Consider the following 12,964-nt stretch of genomic DNA (forward strand, 5'->3'; position numbering starts at 1 on the left):
TGACTATACAAAAATCTACAAGACTTGTGTGCCCAACGTATACATGATTGGCTTCCAGTTCAAGATGAATAGCTAGCTCACATGCTTAATTCCCTTCTCCCCCAAAATACCATTAAAATATCAGTTAAAAATGCTTAACAGAAAAGAAATACATTAAAAACACTGAGCATAAGAGAGCAGACCAGTTTCTGGAAGACAGAAAGCAGGTGCAATGATCCTGGGGTAGAACCACAGGAAGCCAAAGTCCTGCATACAAACAGGATGCAGTTCTTCCTGCTAGTTCTTCCCACTGGAGCCCCAGGAAGCTTGAAGCTTCAAGTCCATCAGGGCAGTGATGAGCAGTACTCAGGAAGATTCACTAGAGGACTACAAACAGCACAGCCATCACTGACCTAGACCTCCCTCTCAGACTCACCACACACAGAAAAGCTGGGCTAAAATAGAAAAGCAAAGTGGGAGAGCTCCCTGTGTGGTGCGAGAGCCTCAGAACCAAGCTCTTCTTGCTTTGTCTTGGGGGATGGATGGACGGGACATGGGAGGTGGGGTGGGGCTGCCTGCTCCCTGCTCCTCATCCATAAACCCTAAAATGAAGATGTCATTTGATAGATACCACGTTTGTACTCGGCTCCCTACTGGTTCTTCCCATACAGAGGAGAGGTCTGTTGGAGAAAAATCCCCAAATAACACGACAGGAAAGCCACGCCAGCCATTTATCTTATAAATCAATGTATTCATTCATTCATAAGTACAAAGGGACTAATAAGGATCACCAGATCTTTGAGGAAAACCAAAGAACATTCTTACAAAAAAGATCAAGATAAATCAAGACCAACTGACCTCAGAGGAAACAAAGAGATGACTCAAGGAACAGAAGAGAGTGTTTGAAGGTTTGACTTAGTATCCTAAGATGTTTAAAAGATAATGCAGCATAAAACAAGAACAAGTTCCTCTGAAGAAGGGATTATGAGATAAAAAGAAAGAGTTCTTGGAAATGAAAAATGAAACTAAAAAAAATTTAATAGCAAAAAGACAGATTTTTTAAATGGAAGAAGAAGGTTAAAAACAAGATCAATCCAGAAGGTCAACCTCCACCTATCAGGAAATTTAAAGAGAGAATAGAAAAAAAGTACAGAAAAGGGAGAAAGAATAATATTTTAAAAATTTCTCAGAGTTGAGAAAAACAAGTCTTCAGACTGAAAGGGTATACCAAGTGCTAATAAGCAGGATAAGTAAAAAAAGTATCCACACAGAAATACGCCTTTGTGAAGTTTCAGAACTACATGGATAAAGAAATAAATGTTGAAACTTTCAAAGAGAAAAAATTATGTTTTTACAAAGGAACAAGAACCAGATTAAGATCAGACTTCACATTAGTAACTCCGGATGCCAGAAGAACATAGAGTAACGCCTTAAAAATTCTGAGGGAAAAATATTTTGAACCTAGAATTCTATACTCAGTAAAGATATTAAAGTAGTGTAAGGGGAAAATAAAGACTCTTTCAAATGTGCGTGGCCCACGGTTTACCTTCCATATAATCTTAGGAAAAAGTTCTTTGACTAAATACTTCAAAAAAATTTTTAAAGGAATCTAATAAGAAAGTAGAAGAAATAGGGTCAAAGAAACTGTAGACTTAATCCATGAGGACAATTTAAAAATTTTTGATATGACAGCTGTGTAGCATGTTAGAAAAAGGTCTAGAAATCAGTGGATACAAATTAAAACAAGGAATCAAAGAATCCTGAGGTGTTCAAGAAGAAAATGGGATCATATTGAACAGTCTATTTGACCAGCGGGTAACCTCAGTAGCAGGGTGAGGGGACACGCTACTTCTGTCAACAAGATATAAAGGCTACGAAAAATGCCCCTCAAATAAAGAAAAAGCTGTGTAACAAAAGTCATGGCCTTAATATGGAGCAAACTCAAGTGTGATATGATTTTGACCAACTGACGACAGCAAGAAAAAATAATCCATTTCATCTTTTACTTTTAAAAGTCTCTTTCCAGTGGGAGAGTTTTAGTGGCTATTGGGATTACACTTCCTTCTCATCTTATGCAAGACTATCACTTAAGTGTGTAAATACATATTTACAAAAATCATAACATCATAAATGTTGGTTATTGGTTTCCAGATTTTCAGACAAGCTTTAAAACATGAAAGACATAATAATGATCATCGAACCCAATTCAAAGGTTATAACCTTCATAAAATAAAAGCAATGATATAGCTGAGAGGCAGCATAACATTGCGATTAAGAATATGAACTCTGAAGGGAGGCCTCTGGGATCAAATCTTAGCCAATTACTTCCTTGAATTTGGACAAATTATGTTCTCTGGGCCCGTTTCTTTACCTATAAATATGTGGGAAATAACAGTAAATACCTCATATGGCATTGTAACAAGGATTCCATGAGTTACTTTGTACAGCGTTTAGCATAGTCCACGGCCCACAGCGTGTGGGTGGTGGTTAAATAGTTCATGGAACGTGGGAGGCAAATGAGAAGAGAGATGGAAAGAAATATAAGGACACAACGTTCCTCAATTTACAACTCAGGAGGTCAAGTTACAGTGTCTATAAAGTTGATGGATCAAGAAATAGGGGTCTAAGTTAAGTCATAAAATTAACCACTAAGAGAACTAGAAATAACAACCACAATAAGGCAGAGGGAGATGGTGTGGAAAGTGAGTTGTACTCCTCATCCTTCCGGACAGGGAGTCAAAGGAGATAAGAAATGTAGATACAGAGCTCTGGTGACAATTATAAGGACTGACAGAAAAAGTTCAAAAGTGGGGAACTAGACTAAAAAGAGGGAGCAAATTTATTTCCAGTTCTGTAACTTTCTGAACTATGTGAAGATATTATGTGCTGCTTAGTATGAACTTCTTTTATAATAAAACATTTTTAAGAATATAATAAAAATTTAAAGATAGAAAAATTTGCCACAAATACAACTAAAGATAGATAGATAGATAAAGATAGATAGAAAACTAATAACAATTTTCTAGTTAAAAACAACTTGTATAAATTGATAAGAAAAAGAATCCCACTAATCCCCAAACTGATAAACAGGCAAAGGATATAAACAGGTAATGAAGAGAAAAACAACTAGTTAAAGACAGATAGTCAACCTTGCTAATTAAAAAAATTAAAACACCCATTTTTCATATATCTAGTTAGCAAAGGTTTTTATTGAAAATATTCATTTCTGACAAGATTTTCTTTATTTGGGATTACATTCTCAAGATAAAATTCTTTTTTTTGAAGATAAAATCTTTTGTCTTATTGTTAACTGATCTAACAGATAACAGTTTGTTCAGAATAATAATACAGCAACAATATACTGGGTGATTATAACTTATGGAGTAATTAAATGAATACAGAAAATACTCTTATTTATAGGGACCTATACTAGCTGTGAAGCATTATAGTGTCATTTGAAAGTTGACTTAGATTAGTTGTAAATGTATATTGCAAACTATAGGGCAGCCACTAAAATTTTTTTTAAAGAAATATAATAATATGGTAAGAGAGAAGAGAAAATAGAATCATGTAAAATACTCAAGTAAAACCAGAGAAGGTTGAAAACGAGTGGAAGAAAAAAAAAGGGAACAATGAACAAGGGCAATGAATAGAAAAAGTTGGAAATATGGTAGATAGTAATCCAACTATATTAACAATCACTTTAAATGTGAATGGTCTAAACACATCATTTAAAAAACAGAGACAGGGGCTGGACTGGTGGCACAGCAGTTAAGTGCGCGTGCTCTGCTTCAGTGGCCCAGGGTTCGTAGGTTCGGATCCCAGGCACGCACTGACGCACTGCTTGTCAAGCCATGCTCTGGCAGCATCCCGTATAAGGTAGAGGAAGATGGGCACAGATGTTAGCCCAGGGCCAATCTTCCTCAGCAAAAAGAGGAGGATTGGCATCGGATGTTAGCTCAGGGCTGGTCTTCCTCATACACACACAAAAACACCAGAGACAATCAGAGTGGAAAACAAGACCCAACTACATGTTACCTACAAGAAACTTGTGTGTGTTATGTGCCACCAAGTCGGCTCCAACTCCTGGCGACCCTATGAATGAGTGATGTCCACAATGTCCTGTCTTCAACAGCCCTACTCAGCTCTTGTAGACTCCTGCCTATATGGCTTCCTTTTTGGAGTCAATCCATTTCATATCTGGTTTTCCTCTTTTCCTACTGCCTTCCACCTTTCCCAACATTATTGTCTTTTCCAAAGAATCCTGCCTTCTCATGATGTGCCCAAAGTAGAACAGCCTCAGTTTTATCATTTTTGCCTTCAGCAATAGTTCAGGCTTAATTTTCCCTAAGACCCACTTGTTCAACTTTCTGGCAGTCCAGAATATCCATAGAGCTCTCTTCCAACACCATATTTATTTTATTTTATGTTATTGAGGTCACATTAGTTTATAATATAATAAAAATTTAAGATGTACATCATTATATTTTGACTTCTGTATAGACTGCATTGTGTTCACCACCAAAAGTCTAGTTTCCATCCTTCACCATATGTGTGTGCCCCTTTACCCCTTTCACCATCACCCCACCCTCTAGTAACCACCAATCTGTTTTCCATGTCTATGTGTTTGTTTATCTTCCACCTATGAGTGAAGTCATACAGTCATTGTCTTTCTCTGTCTGACTTATTTTGTTTAGCATAATACCCTCAAGGTCCATCCATGCTGTCACAAATGGCACAATTTTGTCTTTTTTTTTATGGCTGAGTAGTATTCCATTGTATATACATATACCACACCTTCTTTATCCATTCATCCGCTGATGGACACTTAGGTTGCTTCCAAGTCACGGCTATTGTGAATAATGCTGCAATGAACATAGGGATGCATAAATTTCTTTGAATTGTTGATTTCATGTTCTTTAGATAAATACCCAGTAGTGGGAGAGGTGGATCATATGGTGTTTCTATTTTTAATTTTTTAAGAAATCTCCATACTGTTTTCCATAGTGGGTGCACCAATTTGCATTCCACCAGCAGGCTATGAGGGTTCTCTTTTCTCCAGATCATCTCCAACACTTGTTATTTTTTGTATTGTTAATTATAGCCATTCTGATGGGTGTGACATGATATCTCATTGTAGTTTTGATTTGCATTTCCATAATAATTAGTGATATTGAACATCTTTTCATGTGCCTGTTGTCCATCTGTATATCTTCTTTCAAAAAACATCTGTTCATATCCTATGCTCATTTTTTGATCAAGTTGTTCATTTTTTTGTTGTTGAGTTGCATGAGTTCTTTATATATTTTGTATATTAACTGCTTAGTGGATATATGATTTGCAAATGTTTTCTCCCAGTTGGTGGGTTGTCTTTTTGTTTTGTTGATGGTTTTCTTTGCCATCCAGGAGCTTTTTAGTTTGATGTAGTCTCATTTGTTTATTTTTTCCTTTGTTTCCCTTGCCTGAGGAGATATGATATTCAAAAAGATACTGCTAAGACTGATGTCAAAGAGTGTACTGTCTATGTTTTCTTCTAGGAGTTTTATGGTTTCAGGTCTTACGTTCAAGTCTTTGATCCACTTTGAGTTAATTTTTGTGTATGGTGTAAGATAGTGGTCTAGTTTCATTCTTTTGCATGTGGATGTCCAATTTTCCCACACCATTTTTTGAAGAGATTTTCCTTTCTCCCTTGTATGTTCTTGGCTTGTATGTCAAAAATTCGTTGTCAATAGATGTGTGGGTTAATTTCTGGGCTCTCAATTCTGTTCCATTGATCTGCGTGTATGTTTTGATTACAATAGCTTTGTATATCTTGAAATCAGGGAGTGTGATACCTCCATCTTTTTTCTTTTTTCTCAGGATTGCTTTGGCTATTTGGCGTCTTTTGTTGTTCTATAAAAAGAATTCTTTGTCCTATTTCCATGAAGAAATGTCACTGGGATTCTTATTGGGATTGCACTGAATCTGTAGATTGCTTTAGGTAATATGGACATTTTAACTACGTTTTTTCTTCCAATCCATGAGCATGGAATACCTTTCCATTTCTTTATGTCTTCTTCAATTTCTTTCAATAATGTCTTATAGTTTTCAGTGTGTAAGTCTTTCACCTCCTTGGTTAAATTTATTCCTACGTATTTTATTCTTTTTGTTACAATGTAAATGGTATTGTATTCTTGATTTCTCTTTTATTGTTCATTGTTAGTGTATAGAAATGCAACTGATTTTCATATGTTGATTTTGCACCCTGCAACTTGACTGTATTCCTTAATTATTTCTAATAGTTTTTTTGTGAATTCTTCAGGGTTTTCTATATATAGAATCATGTCATTCACAAATAGTAAGTTTTACTTCTTCTTTTCCAATTTGGATCCGTTTTATTTCTTTTTCTTGCCTAATTGCTCTGGCTAGGACTGCCAGTATTATTTTGAATGAGAGTGGCAAGAGTGGGCATCCTTGTCTTGTTCCTGTTCTTAGAGCAATAGCTTTCAGTTTTTCACCATTGAGTATGATGTTGGCTGTGGGATTGTCATTTATGGGCTTTATTATGTTGAAGTACTTTCCTTCTATACCCATTTTATTGAGAGTTTTAATTATAAATGGACGTTGAATCTTGTCAAATGCTTTCTCTGCATCTATTGAGATGATCATGTGATTTTTATTCTTCATTTTGTTAATGTGGTGTATCACATTGATTGATTTGCAGATGTTGAACCATCCCTGCATCCTGGAACAAATCCCACTTGATCATGATGTATGATCCTTTTAATGTCTTGTTGTATTCAATTTGCTAATATTGTGTTGAGGATTTTTGCATCTATGTTCATCAGCAATATTGGCCTGTCATTTTCCTTTTTTGTGTTGTCCTTGTCTGGTTTTGGTATCACGGTAATGTTGGCATCGTAAAATGAGTTAGGAAGCATCCCATCCTCTTTAACTTTTCAGAAGAGTTTGAGAAGGATAGATATTAAATCTTCTTTGAATATTTGGTAGAATTCACCAGAGAATCTGTCTGGCCCTGCACTTTTGTTTTTTGGGAGGTTTTTGATTACTGTTTCAATCTCTTTACTTGTAATTGGTCTACTCAGATTTTCTATTTCTTTTTGATTCAGTTTTGGTAGGTTGTATGATTCTAAGAATTTATCCATTTCTTCTAGGTTATCCAATTTGTTGGTGTATGGCTTTTCATAGTATTCTCTTATAATCTTTTGTATTTCTGTGGTGTCTGTTGTAATTTCTCCTCTTTCATTTCTGATTTTATTTACTTGAGCCTTCTTTCTTTTTTTCTTAGTGAGTCTAGCTAAGGGTTTGTCAATTTTGTTTATCTTTTCGAAGAACCAGCTCTTAATTTTATTGATCCTTTCTATTGTCTTTTTAGTCTCTATTTCATTTGTTTCCACTCTGATTTTTATTATTTCCTTCCTTACACTGACTTTGGGCTTTGTTTGTTCTTGTTTTTCTAGTTCTTTTAAGTATAGTGTTAGATTGAGATTTTTCTAGTTTCTTAAGGTAGGCCTATATATATACTTTCTTCTTAGTACCGCTTTTGCTGCATCCCATAAATTTTGGTATGTTGTGTTTTCATTTTCATTTGTCTCCAGGTATTTTTTGATTTCTCCTTTGATTTCTTCATTGATCCAATAGTTGTTCAGTAGCATGTTGTTTAGTCTCCACATATTTGTGACTTTTCTAGCTTTCTTCTTATAGTTGATTTCTAGTTTCATACTATTGTGCTCAGAAAAGATGTTTGATATGATTTCAATATTCTTAAATTGGCTTGTTTCATTTCCCAACATATAGTCTCTTTGAGAATGTCCCATGTGCACTTGAGAAGAATGTGTATTCCACTACTTTTCAATGGAATGTTCTATATATATCTATTAAGTCCCTCTGGTCTAGTATTTCATTTAAGGCCAATGTTTCTTTGTTGACTTTCTGTCTGGAGGATCTATCCATTGATGTGAAAGTCCCCTAGTATTATGATGTTGCTGTCAATTTCTCCCTTTAGGTCCATTAATAGTTGCTTTATATACTTTGGTGCTCTGATGCTAGGTGCATATATATTAATAAGTGTTATGTCTTCTTGGTGAAATGTCCATTTTATCATTATATAATGTCCATCTTTGTTTCTTGTTATCTTTTTCGACTTGAAGTCTACTTTGATGTAAGTATAGCAACACCTGCTTTCTTTTGGTTGCCATTTGCTTGGAGTATCATCTTCCATCCCTTCATTCTGAGCCCTATACTTTAGAGTTGAAATGGGTCCTCTGGAGGCAGCATATTGTTAGGTCTTGTTTTTTAATCCATCCAGCCACTCTGTGTCTTTTGATTGCTGAATTCAATCCATTTACATTTAGAGTCATTATTGATATATGAGGGCTTAATACTGCCATTTTATCTATTGTGTTCTGGTTGTTCTATATTTCCATTGTTTCTTTTTCCTTGTATTTCTGTCTGCCATTTCAGTTTGATGGTTTTCTGTGATGTTTTCTCAGTTTTGTCTTTATTTATGTTTTGTGACTCTGCTTTGATTTTTTGTTTTGTGGTTACCATGAGGTTTGTATAAAAGATCTCATAGATGATACAGTCTTTCTTCTGCTGATAGCTTCTTAATCTCCATTAGCCTACGCAGGTTCTGTCTCTTTTTTCTTTCCCTTCTGTTTTTGTTGTCACAAATTATCCTTTTTTGCATTGTGAGTCTGTTACCAAATTAAAGTGGTTATAGTTATTTTTGATGCTTTCTTTCCTTTTAGCCTTTATAATTGTTTACTAACCTATTCCGATGTAGAGTTGTAATCTGATTCTGTCTGTTAGACAGAATCATTTATCACCTTGCTTAAGGCTTTGTAAACCTTTGCCTTTTTGTTTCAGGTAGGACATTCCAACATTTCTTGTGAGGCAGGTCTAGTGGTGATAAACTCCCTCAGCTTTTGTTTGTCTGGGAAAGCCTTTATTTCTCCTTCATATCTGAAAGGTAATTTGCGTGACTGATAGTTTTTGTCTTTAAATATTTTGAATATATCATCCCACTCTCTCCTAGCCTATAGAGTTTCTGCTGAGAAATTTGCTGATAGCCTGTTGGGGGTTCCTTTGTACGTTATTTTCTTCTCTCTTGCTACCTTTAATATTGTTTCTTTGTCATTAGCTTTTGACAGTTTTAATATAATATGCATTGGAGGTCTTTTTGTGTTGAGATAATCAAGCATTCTATTAGCTTCATATTCTTGTATATCTAGTTCCTTCCCCAGGTTTGGGAAGTTCTCAGCTATTATTTCTTTGAATAAGCTCTCTGCTCCTTTCTCCCTCTCTTCTCCTTCTGGGATACCCATTATCCTTATGCTGCTTTTCCTGATTGAGTCAGTATTTCTTGTAGAATTTCTTCATTTTTAAAAAATCTTACTTCTCCTTGTTTTTCCATCTGAATCATTTCTAGATTTCTATCTTTGAGCTCTCTAATTCTCTTTTCCATATGGTCTGCTCTATATCCAAGGCTTTCTACTTTATTTTTCATCTCATTAATTCTGCTCTTCAGCTCCAGAATTTTTTTTAAGAGTTTCAATCTTTTTGGTGAAGTACTCCTTCTGTTCATTAATTTTATTGAGCTCATTGAACTGTCTTTCTGAGATTTCTTGTAACTCGCTGAATTTCTTCATGACAGCTGTTTTTGAATTCTCTTGTCAGTTAGATAGCAATCTGCTGTGACTTCCAGTTTGGTTTCTGTAGAGTTGTCATTTTCTTTTTGTTCTATTGTGTTACTATAGTTCTTCATGGTACTTGATGAGTTGATCCTCTGCTGGTGCATTTGTGGTAGTAAATACCTGTCTTATTTGGGTAAGGCTTTGTTTACTTTGATTCTGAGCTGCTTCTGGTTGTATTTGAGAGCCTGCACTTTCCATTGCCTCTGCTACAGGCATCGTCAGTGCCCTCCTTGTGCTGCTTGTGCCTCTGAAGGTGCTTGTGCCTTGCTGCTTATGATGTCACTGCAGTCCTGGGTGTCACCACTGGGGTCACCAAGCAGTGAGTGCCTCTTCTGCTTCTGGGGTCACCTCAGTCTCATGTCCCCCCACTGGCTCTCCACAGGCTCTCCATGGGCTCAGATGCTGCTGCCACGTGCACCACCTGCACAGATGCTCCTAGGTTATCTGGGGATGCTCGCAGCGCCAGTGTCAGGGATGCTGGGTTCATGGGTGTCACTTCCACTGCCAGGGACCCAAGGTCTTTTATGACACAGGTAGAGCCTATGTTAGGGGCACTGCCACTGGGGGCTGGGTAACAGGTTCTGCTGTGGCTCCTGAAGCCTCAGGTCACAGGTGCCACCTGCCATTGCTGGGTGAGGAATAGGGACTGATCCGTGAGTGTTGTTGCTGCTCTTGCAGCCTCTGGTCTCTGGCTCTGGTGTACTTTTTTTCTTGCTGAGGAAGATTCACCCTGCGCTAACATCTGTTGCCAATCTTCCTCTTTTTGCATGTGACTCACCACCACAGCATGGCCACTGACAGATGAGTGGTGTAGGTCTGCGCCAGGGAACAGAACCTGGGCCAGTGAAGCAGAGTGTACCGAACTTAACCATTAGGCCACTGGGGCTGGCCTTATGGTGTGATTTTTGAAGCCTCAGGTCAGGGCACCACTACCCTTGCTAGGCGTATCCCGTTTTGGATGCAGCCCTTGCTGCTGGACAGACCCGTGTTGGAGTTGCAGCTGCCTGGGGAGGGGGAGGGGGCAGTGTTGCTGGTACTGCTGCGTTTCCTGAAGTGTCAGGTTGCGGGTGCCACCTGCCACCACTAGGAGAGGGGCAGGGGCTAAGCCGCTAGTGCCATTGCTGCTCCTGCAGCCTCTGGTCGCCAGCACGCACCTGTGCAGTTTTTGAAACCTCAGGTCAGGGCACCACCACCCCTTCTGGGGGTATCTGCTTTTTGGATGCAGCCTTTGCTGCTGGAAAGACTGGAGATGGAGTCACTGCTGCCTGGAGAGAGAGAGGGGGCTGGGTCACAGGTTCTGCTGTGGCTGCTGAAGCCTCAGGTCACAGGTGCCACCTGCCACTGCTAGGGGAGGAGTAGGGACTGAGCCATGAGCACTACTGCTGCTCTTGCAGCCTCTGGTCTCCAGCTCTGCTGTGTTTTTTGAAACCTTAGGTCAGGGCAAGACCGCCACTGCTGGAGGTATCCACATTTCAGATCACAGCTGCTGGTGGAGGCGGGGCTGCTCCCCTAGTTCCACTGCCTCCCAGAGGTCCAGTCCACCCATCTTAAGATATATAGGTGCAGGGATCTCTCAGGTGTTCTGGTGTGCTGTGCAGGGAGTTCTTTGTTGGTCAATGGATGTCCTGCTGGTTGTAACTTAGACAGGAGAGACAAAGGGAACAACTCATTCTGCCATGATGCTGATGTCACTCTCCTCAAGGGTCAAGTTCTATGTGTAAAGATATTGACTGAAACAATACTGGTGCTAGTGAAAAATTGGAAACAAATGAAAAGTCCAGGTATGGTGAAGTGACTAAGTGAATAGTGCTATATTCAGGTGCTGATTATACACAGGCAAATCAGATTTTTAACCATTTTTAGGAAAAGCCTTTAAAAACATGAAAAAAAATGCTTAAGTGAGAAAAGCACAAAACTGTGGAAAAAATAAGCACAGCAAAAAGATATGAAGGGAGAGCAATCTAACTTGAGAGTCTGTTTTTATCTGGTAAGTTTGGAATGTTTTCCTTTAGTATGATTATAGACTATTTGCATTTAATTCTACCATTTTATTTTGTATTATTTATAATGCTTTCTTTTTGCTACTTTATCTTCTTTATTTTCACTGTCTTCTGTTGGATTAATCATATTTTCTTAATTCCCATTTTATCTCTGCTCCTGGTTTAGAAATATATTCTATTTCCTCTTTCTTGGTTATTCCCTTAAAATGTCAACATGCATACTGACTTATAAAAATTAAGTTAATCACTATCTTCTACCCTCTTCCCTGGTAACATCTAGATTGCTTTAAATGAGAAAACCCTCTCCCAATCTCACCTCTTATTGCTATACTACATTTTATTTCTACCTTATTTTTGTACTGTGAAAATTGATCTCATTTTTTTCTGCGATCAATGCTAGTTTAGATTTACCCATATTTACCACTTACTCTGCTCACCATTATTTCTGCTCACCATTATTTTGACATCAGTGTTTTTTCCATGAAGGTCTGTGAATGGTGGTGTCTCTCAGCCTTTGCTGGAAAATGTCTTTTAATTTGTCCTCTTTCTTGAGCAATAGCTTAGCTAGGTAAGAAGTGAAATTATTCTCTCAGTGCTTTGATATTATTTCACGGTCTTCTGGTATTTATTGCTATTGTTGAGGTGTGAGGCCTCCAACTTGTTCTTTTCCAAGATTGTTTTCACTATTTGGGGTCCCTTGCATCTCCAAATTAATTTTAGGATCAGTTTGTCCAATCTGCAAAAAATTCAAGTTCGAATTTTGATAGAGATTGCACTGAATCTGTAGGTCAACTTGCAGGTATTGCCACTGTAACAATACTGAGTCTTCCAATCCATGAACATGGGAAATCTTTCCATCTATTTAGGTCTTCTTTAATTTCTTTCAACAATGTTTTGTAGTTTTCAGTATACAAGTCTTGTTCTTCTTTGGTTGAATTTACCCATAAGTATTTTTTTTTTTTTGATGCTGTGGCGAATGGAACTGCTTTCTTAATTTCATTTTCAGATTGTTCATTGCTAGTGTTATAGAAATATAACTGATTTTTGTGTACTGATATTGAATCCTGTAAGTCTGCAGAATTCATTTATTAGCTCTAGTAGTTTTAGGGTTTTTTTTTGCATGTACATGTGGATTTCTTAGAGTTTTCTATATATAAAATCATGTCATTTGCAAGTACAGATAGTTTTATTTCATCCTTTCCAATCTGGATGCCTTTTATTTCCTTTTCTTGCCTAATTGCCCAGGTTAGAATCTCCAATACAATGTTCATTATGATTTCTGAATATTCA

At 37.4% G+C, this 12,964-nt stretch overlaps 1 protein-coding gene across 1 annotated transcript in view; it reads right to left on the bottom strand.

Moving 5' to 3' along the window:
* LOC131416887 (multidrug and toxin extrusion protein 2-like) overlaps positions 1–12,964 on the bottom strand; it is a 69,382-nt gene that overhangs the window by 19,692 nt on the left and 36,726 nt on the right. The gene's annotated exons all lie outside the window — the stretch shown is intronic.

Source organism: Diceros bicornis, chromosome 18, assembly GCF_020826845.1.
Source record: "Diceros bicornis minor isolate mBicDic1 chromosome 18, mDicBic1.mat.cur, whole genome shotgun sequence".
NCBI lineage: Eukaryota > Metazoa > Chordata > Mammalia > Perissodactyla > Rhinocerotidae > Diceros > Diceros bicornis.